Source organism: Drosophila montana, unplaced genomic scaffold (assembly GCF_035044405.1).
Source record: "Drosophila montana isolate Dmon_TW-CO22-7 unplaced genomic scaffold, ASM3504440v1 contig_2482_1, whole genome shotgun sequence".
In the NCBI taxonomy this organism is placed as follows: Eukaryota; Metazoa; Arthropoda; class Insecta; order Diptera; family Drosophilidae; genus Drosophila; species Drosophila montana.
Window position 1 is genome coordinate 190,113 of NW_026997352.1, and position 16,577 is coordinate 206,689.

Below are 16,577 nucleotides of genomic sequence, written 5' to 3' on the forward strand. Positions count from 1 at the left end.
AAAGGTTGACTTTACAAACGAATCTGTTTTTGGTCAACCACTTTTTTTAACTTTCGATTTTTAAAATGTTTGAATGCAGATTGATAGTAGGGATCCCTACGAATTTAAAAAGGTATAACATTTCAAAATCGGACAGCATTTACCCGAGATATTCAATAAAAATCATCAAAAAAGTTTCGAATTTCGAACCGACCCCGCATTTGAGAAAAAACGTGATGTAACCCCTTGCCATTTTGATGATTTTGGTCAAAAATTAGATTTTTATTTTTTTGATGCCAATCGATAGTACTGATCCTTACGAGTCCAAAATGGTATAAAATTCCCAAATCGGACATTGTTTGGCCGAGATATTACCAAAAATCATCAAAAAAGGTTGACTTTACAAACGAATCTGTTTTTGGTCAACCACTTTTTTTGAACTATCGATTTTTAAAATGTTTGAATGCAGATTGATAGTAGGGATCCCTACGAATTTAAAAAGGTATAACATTTCAAAATCGGACAGCATTTACCCGAGATATTCCCTAAAAATTATCAAAAAAGTTTCGAATTTCGAACCGACCCCGCATTTGAGAAAAAACGTGATGTAACCCCTTGCCATTTTGATGATTTTGGTCAAAAATTAGATTTTTATTTTTTTGATGCCAATCGATAGTACTGATCCTTACGAGTCCAAAATGGTATAAAATTCCCAAATCGGACATTGTTTGGCCGAGATATTACCAAAAATCATCAAAAAAGGTTGACTTTACAAACGAATCGGTTTTTGGTCAACCACTTTTTTTAACATTTCGATTTTTAAAATGTTTGAATGCAGATTGATAGTAGGGATCCCTACGAATTTAAAAAGGTATAACATTTCAAAATCGGACAGCATTTACCCGAGATATTCAATAAAAATCATCAAAAAAGTTTCGAATTTCGAACCGACCCCGCATTTGAGAAAAAACGTGATGTAACCCCTTGCCATTTTGATGATTTTGGTCAAAAATTAGATTTTTATTTTTTTGATGCCAATCGATAGTACTGATCCTTACGAGTCCAAAATGGTATAAAATTCCCAAATCGGACATTGTTTGGCCGAGATATTACCAAAAATCATCAAAAAAGGTTGACTTTACAAACGAATCGGTTTTTGGTCAACCACTTTTTTTGAACTATCGATTTTTAAAATGTTTGAATGCAGATTGATAGTAGGGATCCCTACGAATTTAAAAAGGTATAACATTTCAAAATCGGACAGCATTTACCCGAGATATTCCCTAAAAATTATCAAAAAAGTTTCGAATTTCGAACCGACCCCGCATTTGAGAAAAAACGTGATGTAACCCCTTGCCATTTTGATGATTTTGGTCAAAAATTAGATTTTTATTTTTTTGATGCCAATCGATAGTACTGATCCTTACGAGTCCAAAATGGTATAAAATTCCCACATCGGACATTGTTTGGCCGAGATATTACCAAAAATCATCAAAAAAGGTTGACTTTACAAACGAATCGGTTTTTGGTCAACCACTTTTTTTAACATTTCGATTTACAAAAAGGTTTGAATGCAGATTGATAGTAGGGATCCCTACGAATTTAAAAAGGTATAACATTTCAAAATCGGACAGCATTTACCCGAGATATTCAATAAAAATCATCAAAAAAGTTTCGAATTTCGAACCGACCCCGCATTTGAGAAAAAACGTGATGTAACCCCTTGCCATTTTGATGATTTTGGTCAAAAATTAGATTTTTATTTTTTTGATGCCAATCGATAGTACTGATCCTTACGAGTCCAAAATGGTATAAAATTCCCAAATCGGACATTGTTTGGCCGAGATATTACCAAAAATCATCAAAAAAGGTTGACTTTACAAACGAATCGGTTTTTGGTCAACCACTTTTTTTAACTTTCGATTTTTAAAATGTTTGAATGCAGATTGATAGTAGGGATCCCTACGAATTTAAAAAGGTATAACATTTCAAAATCGGACAGCATTTACCCGAGATATTCACTAAAAATCATCAAAAAAGTTTCGAATTTCGAACCGACCCCGCATTTGAGAAAAAACGTGATGTAACCCCTTGCCATTTTGATGATTTTGGTCAAAAATTAGATTTTTATTTTTTTGATGCCAATCGATAGTACTGATCCTTACGAGTCCAAAATGGTATAAAATTCCCACATCGGACATTGTTTGGCCGAGATATTACCAAAAATCATCAAAAAAGGTTGACTTTACAAACGAATCGGTTTTTGGTCAACCACTTTTTTGAACTATCGATTTTTAAAATGTTTGAATGCAGATTGATAGTAGGGATCCCTACGAATTTAAAAAGGTATAACATTTCAAAATCGGACAGCATTTACCCGAGATATTCCCTAAAAATTATCAAAAAAGTTTCGAATTTCGAACCGACCCCGCATTTGAGAAAAAACGTGATGTAACCCCTTGCCATTTTGATGATTTTGGTCAAAAATTAGATTTTTATTTTTTTGATGCCAATCGATAGTACTGATCCTTACGAGTCCAAAATGGTATAAAATTCCCACATCGGACATTGTTTGGCCGAGATATTACCAAAAATCATCAAAAAAGGTTGACTTTACAAACGAATCGGTTTTTGGTCAACCACTTTTTTTAACATTTCGATTTACAAAAAGGTTTGAATGCAGATTGATAGTAGGGATCCCTACGAATTTAAAAAGGTATAACATTTCAAAATCGGACAGTATTTACCCGAGATATTCAATAAAAATCATCAAAAAAGTTTCGAATTTCGAACCGACCCCGCATTTGAGAAAAAACGTGTGATGTAACCCCTTGCCATTTTGATGATTTTGGTCAAAAATTAGATTTTTATCAAAAAAGGTTGACTTTACAAACGAATCGGTTTTTGGTCAACCACTTTTTTTAACATTTCGATTTTTAAAATGTTTGAATGCAGATTGATAGTAGGGATCCCTACGAATTTAAAAAGGTATAACATTTCCAAATCGGACAGCATTTACCCGAGATATTCAATAAAAATCATCAAAAAAGTTTCGAATTTCGAACCGACCCCGCATTTGAGAAAAAACGTGATGTAACCCCTTGCCATTTTGATGATTTTGGTCAAAAATTAGATTTTTATTTTTTTGATGCCAATCGATAGTACTGATCCTTACGAGTCCAAAATGGTATAAAATTCCCACATCGGACATTGTTTGGCCGAGATATTACCAAAAATCATCAAAAAAGGTTGACTTTACAAACGAATCGGTTTTTGGTCAACCACTTTTTTTAACATTTCGATTTTTAAAATGTTTGAATGCAGATTGATAGTAGGGATCCCTACGAATTTAAAAAGGTATAACATTTCAAAATCGGACAGTATTTACCCGAGATATTCAATAAAAATCATCAAAAAAGTTTCGAATTTCGAACCGACCCCGCATTTGAGAAAAAACGTGATGTAACCCCTTGCCATTTTGATGATTTTGGTCAAAAATTAGATTTTTATTTTTTTGATGCCAATCGATAGTACTGATCCTTACGAGTCCAAAATGGTATAAAATTCCCAAATCGGACATTGTTTGGCCGAGATATTACCAAAAATCATCAAGAAAGGTTGACTTTACAAACGAATCGGTTTTTAGTCAACCACTTTTTTTAACATTTCGATTTACAAAAAGGTTTGAATGCAGATTGATAGTAGGGATCCCTACGAATTTAAAAAGGTATAACATTTCCAAATCGGACAGCATTTACCCGAGATATTCAATAAAAATCATCAAAAAAGTTTCGAATTTCGAACCGACCCCGCATTTGAGAAAAAACGTGATGTAACCCCTTGCCATTTTGATGATTTTGGTCAAAAATTAGATTTTTATTTTTTTGATGCCAATCGATAGTACTGATCCTTACGAGTCCAAAATGGTATAAAATTCCCAAATCGGACATTGTTTGGCCGAGATATTACCAAAAATCATCAAAAAAGGTTGACTTTACAAACGAATCGGTTTTTGGTCAACCACTTTTTTTGAACTATCGATTTTTAAAATGTTTGAATGCAGATTGATAGTAGGGATCCCTACGAATTTAAAAAGGTATAACATTTCAAAATCGGACAGCATTTACCCGAGATATTCCCTAAAAATTATCAAAAAAGTTTCGAATTTCGAACCGACCCCGCATTTGAGAAAAAACGTGATGTAACCCCTTGCCATTTTGATGATTTTGGTCAAAAATTAGATTTTAATTTTTTTGATGCCAATCGATAGTACTGATCCTTACGAGTCCAAAATGGTATAAAATTCCCAAATCGGACATTGTTTGGCCGAGATATTACCAAAAATCATCAAAAAAGGTTGACTTTACAAACGAATCTGTTTTTGGTCAACCACTTTTTTTGAACTATCGATTTTTAAAATGTTTGAATGCAGATTGATAGTAGGGATCCCTACGAATTTAAAAAGGTATAACATTTCAAAATCGGACAGCATTTACCCGAGATATTCCCTAAAAATTATCAAAAAAGTTTCGAATTTCGAACCGACCCCGCATTTGAGAAAAAACGTGATGTAACCCCTTGCCATTTTGATGATTTTGGTCAAAAATTAGATTTTTATTTTTTTGATGCCAATCGATAGTACTGATCCCTACGAGTCCAAAATGGTATAAAATTCCCACATCGGACATTGTTTGGCCGAGATATTACCAAAAATCATCAAAAAAGGTTGACTTTACAAACGAATCGGTTTTTGGTCAACCACTTTTTTTAACATTTCGATTTTTAAAATGTTTGAATGCAGATTGATAGTAGGGATCCCTACGAATTTAAAAAGGTATAACATTTCAAAATCGGACAGTATTTACCCGAGATATTCAATAAAAATCATCAAAAAAGTTTCGAATTTCGAACCGACCCCGCATTTGAGAAAAAACGTGATGTAACCCCTTGCCATTTTGATGATTTTGGTCAAAAATTAGATTTTTATTTTTTTGATGCCAATCGATAGTACTGATCCTTACGAGTCCAAAATGGTATAAAATTCCCAAATCGGACATTGTTTGGCCGAGATATTACCAAAAATCATCAAGAAAGGTTGACTTTACAAACGAATCGGTTTTTAGTCAACCACTTTTTTAACATTTCGATTTTTAAAATGTTTGAATGCAGATTGATAGTAGGGATCCCTACGAATTTAAAAAGGTATAACATTTCCAAATCGGACAGCATTTACCCGAGATATTCAATAAAAATCATCAAAAAAGTTTCGAATTTCGAACCGACCCCGCATTTGAGAAAAAACGTGATGTAACCCCTTGCCATTTTGATGATTTTGGTCAAAAATTAGATTTTTATTTTTTTGATGCCAATCGATAGTACTGATCCTTACGAGTCCAAAATGGTATAAAATTCCCAAATCGGACATTGTTTGGCCGAGATATTACCAAAAATCATCAAAAAAGGTTGACTTTACAAACGAATCGGTTTTTGGTCAACCACTTTTTTTGAACTATCGATTTTTAAAATGTTTGAATGCAGATTGATAGTAGGGATCCCTACGAATTGAAAAAGGTATAACATTTCAAAATCGGACGGCATTTACCCGAGATATTCAATAAAAAGCATCAAAAAAGTTTCGAATTTCGAACCGACCCCGCATTTGAGAAAAAACGTGATGTAACCCCTTGCCATTTTGATGATTTTGGTCAAAAATTAGATTTTTATTTTTTTGATGCCAATCGATAGTACTGATCCTTACGAGTCCAAAATGGTATAAAATTCCCAAATCGGACATTGTTTGGCCGAAATATTACCAAAAATCATCAAAAAAGGTTGACTTTACAAACGAATCGGTTTTTAGTCAACCACTTTTTTTAACATTTCGATTTTTAAAATGTTTGAATGCAGATTGATAGTAGGGATCCCTACGAATTTAAAAAGGTATAACATTTCAAAATCGGACAGCATTTACCCGAGATATTCCCTAAAAATTATCAAAAAAGTTTCGAATTTCGAACCGACCCCGCATTTGAGAAAAAACGTGATGTAACCCCTTGCCATTTTGATGATTTTGGTCAAAAATTAGATTTTTATTTTTTTGATGCCAATCGATAGTACTGATCCTTACGAGTCCAAAATGGTATAAAATTCCCAAATCGGACATTGTTTGGCCGAGATATTACCAAAAATCATCAAAAAAGGTTGACTTTACAAACGAATCTGTTTTTGGTCAACCACTTTTTTTGACCTATCGATTTTTTAAATGTTTGAATGCAGATTGATAGTAGGGATCCCTACGAATTCAAAAAGGTATAACATTTCAAAATCGGACAGCATTTACCCGAGATATTCAATAAAAAGCATCAAAAAAGTTTCGAATTTCGAACCGACCCCGCATTTGAGAAAAAACGTGATGTAACCCCTTGCCATTTTGATGATTTTGGTCAAAAAATAGATTTTTTTTTGATGCCAATCGAAAGTACTGATCCTTACGAGTCCAAAATGGTATAAAATTCCCAAATCGGACATTGTTTGGCCGAAATATTACCAAAAATCATCAAAAAAGGTTGACTTTACAAACGAATCGGTTTTTAGTCAACCACTTTTTTTAACATTTCGATTTTTAAAATGTTTGAATGCAGATTGATAGTAGGGATCCCTACGAATTTAAAAAGGTATAACATTTCAAAATCGGACAGCATTTACCCGAGATATTCAATAAAAATCATCAAAAAAGTTTCGAATTTCGAACCGACCCCGCATTTGAGAAAAAACGTGATGTAACCCCTTGCCATTTTGATGATTTTGGTCAAAAATTAGATTTTTATTTTTTTTGATGCCAATCGATAGTACTGATCCTTACGAGTCCAAAATGGTATAAAATTCCCAAATCGGACATTGTTTGGCCGAGATATTACCAAAAATCATCAAAAAAGGTTGACTTTACAAACGAATCGGTTTTTGGTCAACCACTTTTTTTGAACTATCGATTTTTAAAATGTTTGAATGCAGATTGATAGTAGGGATCCCTACGAATTTAAAAAGGTATAACATTTCAAAATCGGACAGCATTTACCCGAGATATTCCCTAAAAATTATCAAAAAAGTTTCGAATTTCGAACCGACCCCGCATTTGAGAAAAAACGTGATGTAACCCCTTGCCATTTTGATGATTTTGGTCAAAAATTAGATTTTTATTTTTTTGATGCCAATCGATAGTACTGATCCTTACGAGTCCAAAATGGTATAAAATTCCCAAATCGGACATTGTTTGGCCGAAATATTACCAAAAATCATCAAAAAAGGTTGACTTTACAAACGAATCGGTTTTTAGTCAACCACTTTTTTTTACATTTCGATTTTTAAAATGTTTGAATGCAGATTGATAGTAGGGATCCCTACGAATTTAAAAAGGTATAACATTTCAAAATCGGACAGCATTTACCCGAGATATTCCCTAAAAATTATCAAAAAAGTTTCGAATTTCGAACCGACCCCGCATTTGAGAAAAAACGTGATGTAACCCCTTGCCATTTTGATGATTTTGGTCAAAAATTAGATTTTTATTTTTTTGATGCCAATCGATAGTACTGATCCTTACGAGTCCAAAATGGTATAAAATTCCCACATCGGAAATTGTTTGGCCGAGATATTACCAAAAATCATCAAAAAAGGTTGACTTTACAAACGAATCTGTTTTTGGTCAACCACTTTTTTTGACCTATCGATTTTTAAAATGTTTGAATGCAGATTGATAGTAGGGATCCCTACGAATTCAAAAAGGTATAACATTTCAAAATCGGACAGCATTTACCCGAGATATTCAATAAAAAGCATCAAAAAAGTTTCGAATTTCGAACCGACCCCGCATTTGAGAAAAAACGTGATGTAACCCCTTGCCATTTTGATGATTTTGGTCAAAAATTAGATTTTTATTTTTTTGATGCCAATCGATAGTACTGATCCTTACGAGTCCAAAATGGTATAAAATTCCCAAATCGGACATTGTTTGGCCGAGATATTACCAAAAATCATCAAAAAAGGTTGACTTTACAAACGAATCGGTTTTTGGTCAACCACTTTTTTTGAACTATCGATTTTTAAAATGTTTGAATGCAGATTGATAGTAGGGATCCCTACGAATTGAAAAAGGTATAACATTTCAAAATCGGACAGCATTTACCCGAGATATTCAATAAAAATCATCAAAAAAGTTTCGAATTTCGAACCGACCCCGCATTTGAGAAAAAACATGATGTAACCCCTTGCCATTTTGATGATTTTGGTCAAAAATTAGATTTTTATTTTTTTGATGCCAATCGATAGTACTGATCCTTTCGAGTCCAAAATGGTATAAAATTCCCAAATCGGACATTGTTTGGCCGAAATATTACCAAAAATCATCAAAAAAGGTTGACTTTACAAACGAATCGGTTTTTAGTCAACCACTTTTTTTGAACTATCGATTTTTAAAATGTTTGAATGCAGATTGATAGTAGGGATCCCTACGAATTTAAAAAGGTATAACATTTCAAAATCGGACAGCATTTACCCGAGATATTCAATAAAAATCATCAAAAAAGTTTCGAATTTCGAACCGACCCCGCATTTGAGAAAAAACATGATGTAACCCCTTGCCATTTTGATGATTTTGGTCAAAAATTAGATTTTTATTTTTTTGATGCCAATCGATAGTACTGATCCTTACGAGTCCAAAATGGTATAAAATTCCCAAATCGGACATTGTTTGGCCGAGATATTACCAAAAATCATCAAAAAAGGTTGACTTTACAAACGAATCGGTTTTTGGTCAACCACTTTTTTTGAACTATCGATTTTTAAAATGTTTGAATGCAGATTGATAGTAGGGATCCCTACGAATTTAAAAAGGTATAACATTTCAAAATCGGACAGCATTTACCCGAGATATTCAATAAAAATCATCAAAAAAGTTTCGAATTTCGAACCGACCCCGCATTTGAGAAAAAACATGATGTAACCCCTTGCCATTTTGATGATTTTGGTCAAAAATTAGATTTTTATTTTTTTGATGCCAATCGATAGTACTGATCCTTTCGAGTCCAAAATGGTATAAAATTCCCAAATCGGACATTGTTTGGCCGAAATATTACCAAAAATCATCAAAAAAGGTTGACTTTACAAACGAATCGGTTTTTAGTCAACCACTTTTTTTGAACTATCGATTTTTAAAATGTTTGAATGCAGATTGATAGTAGGGATCCCTACGAATTTAAAAAGGTATAACATTTCAAAATCGGACAGCATTTACCCGAGATATTCAATAAAAAGCATCAAAAAAGTTTCGAATTTCGAACCGACCCCGCATTTGAGAAAAAACATGATGTAACCCCTTGCCATTTTGATGATTTTGGTCAAAAATTAGATTTTTATGTTTTTGATGCCAATCGATAGTACTGATCCTTACGAGTCCAAAATGGTATAAAATTCCCAAATCGGACATTGTTTGGCCGAGATATTACCAAAAATCATCAAAAAAGGTTGACTTTACAAACGAATCGGTTTTTGGTCAACCACTTTTTTTGAACTATCGATTTTTAAAATGTTTGAATGCAGATTGATAGTAGGGATCCCTACGAATTGAAAAAGGTATAACATTTCAAAATCGGACAGCATTTACCCGAGATATTCCCTAAAAATTATCAAAAAAGTTTCGAATTTCGAACCGACCCCGCATTTGAGAAAAAACGTGATGTAACCCCTTGCCATTTTGATGATTTTGGTCAAAAATTAGATTTTTATTTTTTTGATGCCAATCGATAGTACTGATCCTTACGAGTCCAAAATGGTATAAAATTCCCACATCGGACATTGTTTGGCCGAGATATTACCAAAAATCATCAAAAAAGGTTGACTTTACAAACGAATCTGTTTTTGGTCAACCACTTTTTTTGACCTATCGATTTTTTAAATGTTTGAATGCAGATTGATAGTAGGGATCCCTACGAATTCAAAAAGGTATAACATTTCAAAATCGGACAGCATTTACCCGAGATATTCAATAAAAAGCATCAAAAAAGTTTCGAATTTCGAACCGACCCCGCATTTGAGAAAAAACGTGATGTAACCCCTTGCCATTTTGATGATTTTGGTCAAAAATTAGATTTTTATTTTTTTGATGCCAATCGATAGTACTGATCCTTACGAGTCCAAAATGGTATAAAATTCCCAAATCGGACATTGTTTGGCCGAGATATTACCAAAAATCATCAAAAAAGGTTGACTTTACAAACGAATCTGTTTTTGGTCAACCACTTTTTTTGACCTATCGATTTTTAAAATGTTTGAATGCAGATTGATAGTAGGGATCCCTACGAATTCAAAAAGGTATAACATTTCAAAATCGGACAGCATTTACCCGAGATATTCCCTAAAAATTATCAAAAAAGTTTCGAATTTCGAACCGACCCCGCATTTGAGAAAAAACGTGATGTAACCCCTTGCCATTTTGATGATTTTGGTCAAAAATTAGATTTTTATTTTTTTGATGCCAATCGATAGTACTGATCCTTACGAGTCCAAAATGGTATAAAATTCCCACATCGGACATTGTTTGGCCGAGATATTACCAAAAATCATCAAAAAAGGTTGACTTTACAAACGAATCTGTTTTTGGTCAACCACTTTTTTTGACCTATCGATTTTTTAAATGTTTGAATGCAGATTGATAGTAGGGATCCCTACGAATTCAAAAAGGTATAACATTTCAAAATCGGACTGCATTTACCCGAGATATTCAATAAAAAGCATCAAAAAAGTTTCGAATTTCGAACCGACCCCGCATTTGAGAAAAAACGTGATGTAACCCCTTGCCATTTTGATGATTTTGGTCAAAAAATCAATTTTTATTTTTTTGATGCCAATCGATAGTACTGATCCTTACGAGTCCAAAATGGTATAAAATTCCCAAATCGGACATTGTTTGGCCGAGATATTACCAAAAATCATCAAAAAAGGTTGACTTTACAAACGAATCGGTTTTTGGTCAACCACTTTTTTTGAACTACCGATTTTTAAAATGTTTGAATGCAGATTGATAGTAGGGATCCCTACGAATTGAAAAAGGTATAACATTTCAAAATCGGACAGCATTTACCCGAGATATTCAATAAAAAGCATCAAAAAAGTTTCGAATTTCGAACCGACCCCGCATTTGAGAAAAAACATGATGTAACCCCTTGCCATTTTGATGATTTTGGTCAAAAATTAGATTTTTATTTTTTTGATGCCAATCGATAGTACTGATCCTTACGAGTCCAAAATGGTATAAAATTCCCAAATCGGACATTGTTTGGCCGAGATATTACCAAAAATCATCAAAAAAGGTTGACTTTACAAACGAATCGGTTTTTGGTCAACCACTTTTTTTGACCTATCGAATTTTAAAATGTTTTAATGCAAATTGATAGTAGGGATCCCTACGAATTCAAAAAGGTATAACATTTCAAAATCGGACAGCATTTACCCGAGATATTCCCTAAAAATTATCAAAAAAGTTTCGAATTTCGAACCGACCCCGCATTTGAGAAAAAACGTGATGTAACCCCTTGCCATTTTGATGATTTTGGTCAAAAATTAGATTTTTATTTTTTTGATGCCAATCGATAGTACTGATCCTTACGAGTCCAAAATGGTATAAAATTCCCACATCGGACATTGTTTGGCCGAGATATTACCAAAAATCATCAAAAAAGGTTGACTTTACAAACGAATCTGTTTTTGGTCAACCACTTTTTTTGACCTATCGATTTTTTAAATGTTTGAATGCAGATTGATAGTAGGGATCCCTACGAATTCAAAAAGGTATAACATTTCAAAATCGGACTGCATTTACCCGAGATATTCAATAAAAAGCATCAAAAAAGTTTCGAATTTCGAACCGACCCCGCATTTGAGAAAAAACGTGATGTAACCCCTTGCCATTTTGATGATTTTGGTCAAAAATTAGATTTTTATTTTTTTGATGCCAATCGATAGTACTGATCCTTACGAGTCCAAAATGGTATAAAATTCCCAAATCGGACATTGTTTGGCCGAGATATTACCAAAAATCATCAAAAAAGGTTGACTTTACAAACGAATCGGTTTTTGGTCAACCACTTTTTTTGAACTACCGATTTTTAAAATGTTTGAATGCAGATTGATAGTAGGGATCCCTACGAATTGAAAAAGGTATAACATTTCAAAATCAGACAGCATTTACCCGAGATATTCAATAAAAAGCATCAAAAAAGTTTCGAATTTCGAACCGACCCCGCATTTGAGAAAAAACATGATGTAACCCCTTGCCATTTTGATGATTTTGGTCAAAAATTAGATTTTTATTTTTTTGATGCCAATCGATAGTACTGATCCTTACGAGTCCAAAATGGTATAAAATTCCCAAATCGGACATTGTTTGGCCGAAATATTACCAAAAATCATCAAAAAAGGTTGACTTTACAAACGAATCGGTTTTTAGTCAACCACTTTTTTTAACATTTCGATTTTTAAAATGTTTGAATGCAGATTGATAGTAGGGATCCCTACGAATTCAAAAAGGTATAACATTTCAAAATCGGAGAGCATTTACCCGAGATATTCAATAAAAAGCATCAAAAAAGTTTCGAATTTCGAACCGACCCCGCATTTGAGAAAAAACGTGATGTAACCCCTTGCCATTTTGATGATTTTGGTCAAAAATTAGATTTTTATTTTTTTGATGCCAATCGATAGTACTGATCCTTACGAGTCCAAAATGGTATAAAATTCCCAAATCGGACATTGTTTGGCCGAGATATTACCAAAAATCATCAAAAAAGGTTGACTTTACAAACGAATCTGTTTTTGGTCAACCACTTTTTTTGACCTATCGATTTTTAAAATGTTTGAATGCAGATTGATAGTAGGGATCCCTACGAATTCAAAAAGGTATAACATTTCAAAATCGGACAGCATTTACCCGAGATATTCCCTAAAAATTATCAAAAAAGTTTCGAATTTCGAACCGACCCCGCATTTGAGAAAAAACGTGATGTAACCCCTTGCCATTTTGATGATTTTGGTCAAAAATTAGATTTTTATTTTTTTGATGCCAATCGATAGTACTGATCCTTACGAGTCCAAAATGGTATAAAATTCCCACATCGGACATTGTTTGGCCGAGATATTACCAAAAATCATCAAAAAAGGTTGACTTTACAAACGAATCGGTTTTTGGTCAACCACTTTTTTTGAACTATCGATTTTTAAAATGTTTGAATGCAGATTGATCTTTACGAATTCAAAAAGTTAAAACATTTCAAAAGCAGATATTCATTTAGATTTTAATTTTTTTAATGCCCAATCGATCGTTCTGATCCTTACGAGTCCAAAATGGAAAGTTATGCCGAAATCGAAAAGTATTCCCCCTTTCAAAGTTTAATTATTGAACGGATTATTTAGATTTGTATCACTCATAAATTAAATTAAACCATTTTTATACCCTTGCAGAGGGTATTATAATTTTGTCGTGAAATGTGTAACGCATAGAAGGAGACATCTCCGACCCCATAAAGTATATATATTCTTGATCAGTATCAACAGTCGAGTCGATATAGCCATGTCCGTCTGTCCGTCTGTCTGTTTCTATGCGAACTAGTCTCTCAGTTTTAAAGCTATCTCTATGAAACTTTGCAGGAGTGCCTCTTTCTGTTGCACGCAGTACCTATGTCAAAACCTGCTGGATCGGACCACTAAATCATATAGCTGCCATAGGAACGATCGGTCGTAAAGTAAGTTGCTGTATGGAAAAATAATTTGTTTTTCAAGATATCTTAACCATAGTCGGCATTAACTATTCTCCCTGTGCTTTTTAGATACGCGCAAGCCACCTTAAGCATTATGAAAAGGTTGGGTCTGCAAGGGTATTTAATCTTCGGCGTGCCGAAGATAGCCCTTCTTTCTCGTTTTACTTAACGCTAACCTAAAGGTTAAAAAGGAACTTCGAATGGCGGCTATCGCCTAGCTGGGCACTCCTGATTTACTGTTAGCTTAAAATTAAGAACATAATTGAAACATTGTTTGGACTCATTTATTTTTCTTTTAATATGCAATTTATTTGGCTTGGGCTAAATATTGTCTAAGCTGGGTTTCGAATGCTTTTTTTGTATTTTATAGACAGTTTTGGGCTGGTAGATAGACCTCATGGATTGCCCCTGAGCGATGTTGCAACAGACTCCGACTGCGACTCCGACTGCGACTGCGACTGCGACTGCGACTTCGGCTCGCTCCGCGTTGACATTTGTCCGCAGACCCAAAATAAAAAGAGTTTCACGCGAAGATCGTGTCTGGGTTGGGTTTCGTCTTTGTCTTGGGCGTTTATCATAATAATTATTAATAGCTTGTAATGCATAGAAAAATTGTATGAATAATAGATTAGCATAGACGAATAGTTTTTATTTTTTTTTTTTGTTTTTTTTTTTATTTATAAATTGATCAGATTGCATTTGCATGCGATGCGATGCGATACGATTTCGGATTTCTGATTTCAGATTTCGGATTTTTGATTTTTGATTTCTAGTTTGATTCGATTTCAGTGTCGTCGCTCGAATGCAAATGCATGTTGTTAATAATTTAACAAGTTTTTTGTTTTTCGATTTTTATTGTCTTCTTTTTTTTTTTTTTTCTTTATGTTTTACACATTTTTACAGGGTAGACATCAAATAGTTTTTGTTTTCTTTTTCTCGACAAGGCAACCCCGACCGCGCCCCCTGCAGACGTTGACATTTTCTAGTTCAAGGCAAGTTGCCCAGTGTTTATTTTATTTATTATTTTTTTTTTTTTTTTTAGTTTAATATTTTCGAGTTGAAGGCAGTGACCACATAATTAGCTGGACTTGGCCCAGTCACGCCTCGCCAACATCTGGGCAGAACATCTGGCAAAAGTTCAAAGAAGCAATCGTTAAGATGATTAGGCGGCACCTCATATGCTATCTTTCGATTTGAACACCCGAATTCGGATTGGCTCGCTCATCAATATTATATCATAATTATCATTAAAGTTTCGCCCGCGCCCAGCATTTTGATACAAATCAGTTCAAGGCCGCGCATAATGGCATACGAATCTACCAAATTATGCACATCTACAAATCTATATCACGATATATATATATATATATATATATATATATATTAATATACCTATAGTTGGTTGGATATGTAAATCTGGATGTTTCTTTCTTTATCTTTTTACATGTCGCATCTTGATTTGGTCTGCAAACTCGGGATTTACCAGCCGACGTGTTTATAACAACAATTGGCCCAAAATCAATAAATTAATTAATAAAACTCATAAGTAAAGTATAGTCGAAAAAAAAATAAATAAAATACAAAAAATATAATGTTAAGCCAGCAAAAAACTACATGACCTGCAGATACCCTGTACGTAAGTCTACGAGCAGTTGAAATTACATAATACAAAGTGCAAACGATTTATTTGATATATTTATATTCTATTTGATTTATTTTCTATATAGTTCACAATAATGTTGTTAAAGCAAGTTTGCAGCAAGTTCTTCCTTGGGGCGCAAAAAATACCAACACATAAAATACCATTTTGGTTAAATTCAAAAATCTGTCGTTAACCAACACTGGTTTTTCACAGTTAATAGCAACTTAGTAAACGGCCAGCAAAATGCTGTAAATAAACAAATCAATAAAAAAAAATATAAGGAAAATAAGCACATTAACAAAAAAAAAATGAAAAAAATTAAAATTTTGCTGCTCAATTTTCAAATATATTCTACTATTTTTTCCACAGGTCTTTGCACAGATTTATGAAGTAATTCAACATTTTCATAAGAAAAGAGTTTTGTCGAAAATAATAAAAAACGTAAAAACTATTTTATTTCAAATGTAGCGTACCAAGGCTCGAACTAGAACTTGAGTTTGGGATTAAGGAAAACTAGGCTGGCGAACCGAAGGCGAGATTTTTTGGCATTTAGCATGATAAACGCAGAAGCTAGAACATATCAACCTATGTGATGGTATTCAATGCTAAAGCTAAATAATTAACTTTCAATTCTATATTTTGTGTTTGCACAAGCGCATGCTAGCCACTCTCATTATTTTATGATTACAGGGTATGCTAAAATAAAAGCCGAACCTAAGACTCTGCGACTCTGGCATCGTCGTCGTCGTCGTCGTCGTCGGCCGAAAGCCAAAGAAAACCTGTCACTAGCACAAAAGCCACAACTGGCGCCGGCAGCGCAGTCTGCGCTGACTTCAACATCGGCAGCGACAGCGACAGCGGCAGCGGCAGGGGCAGCGGCAGCAATGACAAATTGCCTGAAACCAGAAGTGCTCCTGCACTCTTTGCATATAATTACGAACGGAGCCTGCGTCAATAGCCCGCACCCTGCTACACCCCTCCCCCTACCCCCTAGCCACACCCCTCTGCCCCCGCCCCCACCTCGACCAACGCTCGCTCGCTCTCTGTGGCCCGTTGCTGCCGCTGGTTAGTTGGATTAGGGCGGACACCAACCTGTTGTTGGCCGCCGCTCGCTGTCTGCGTCGCAGTCGCTGTGCGCGTCGCCGTCGCCG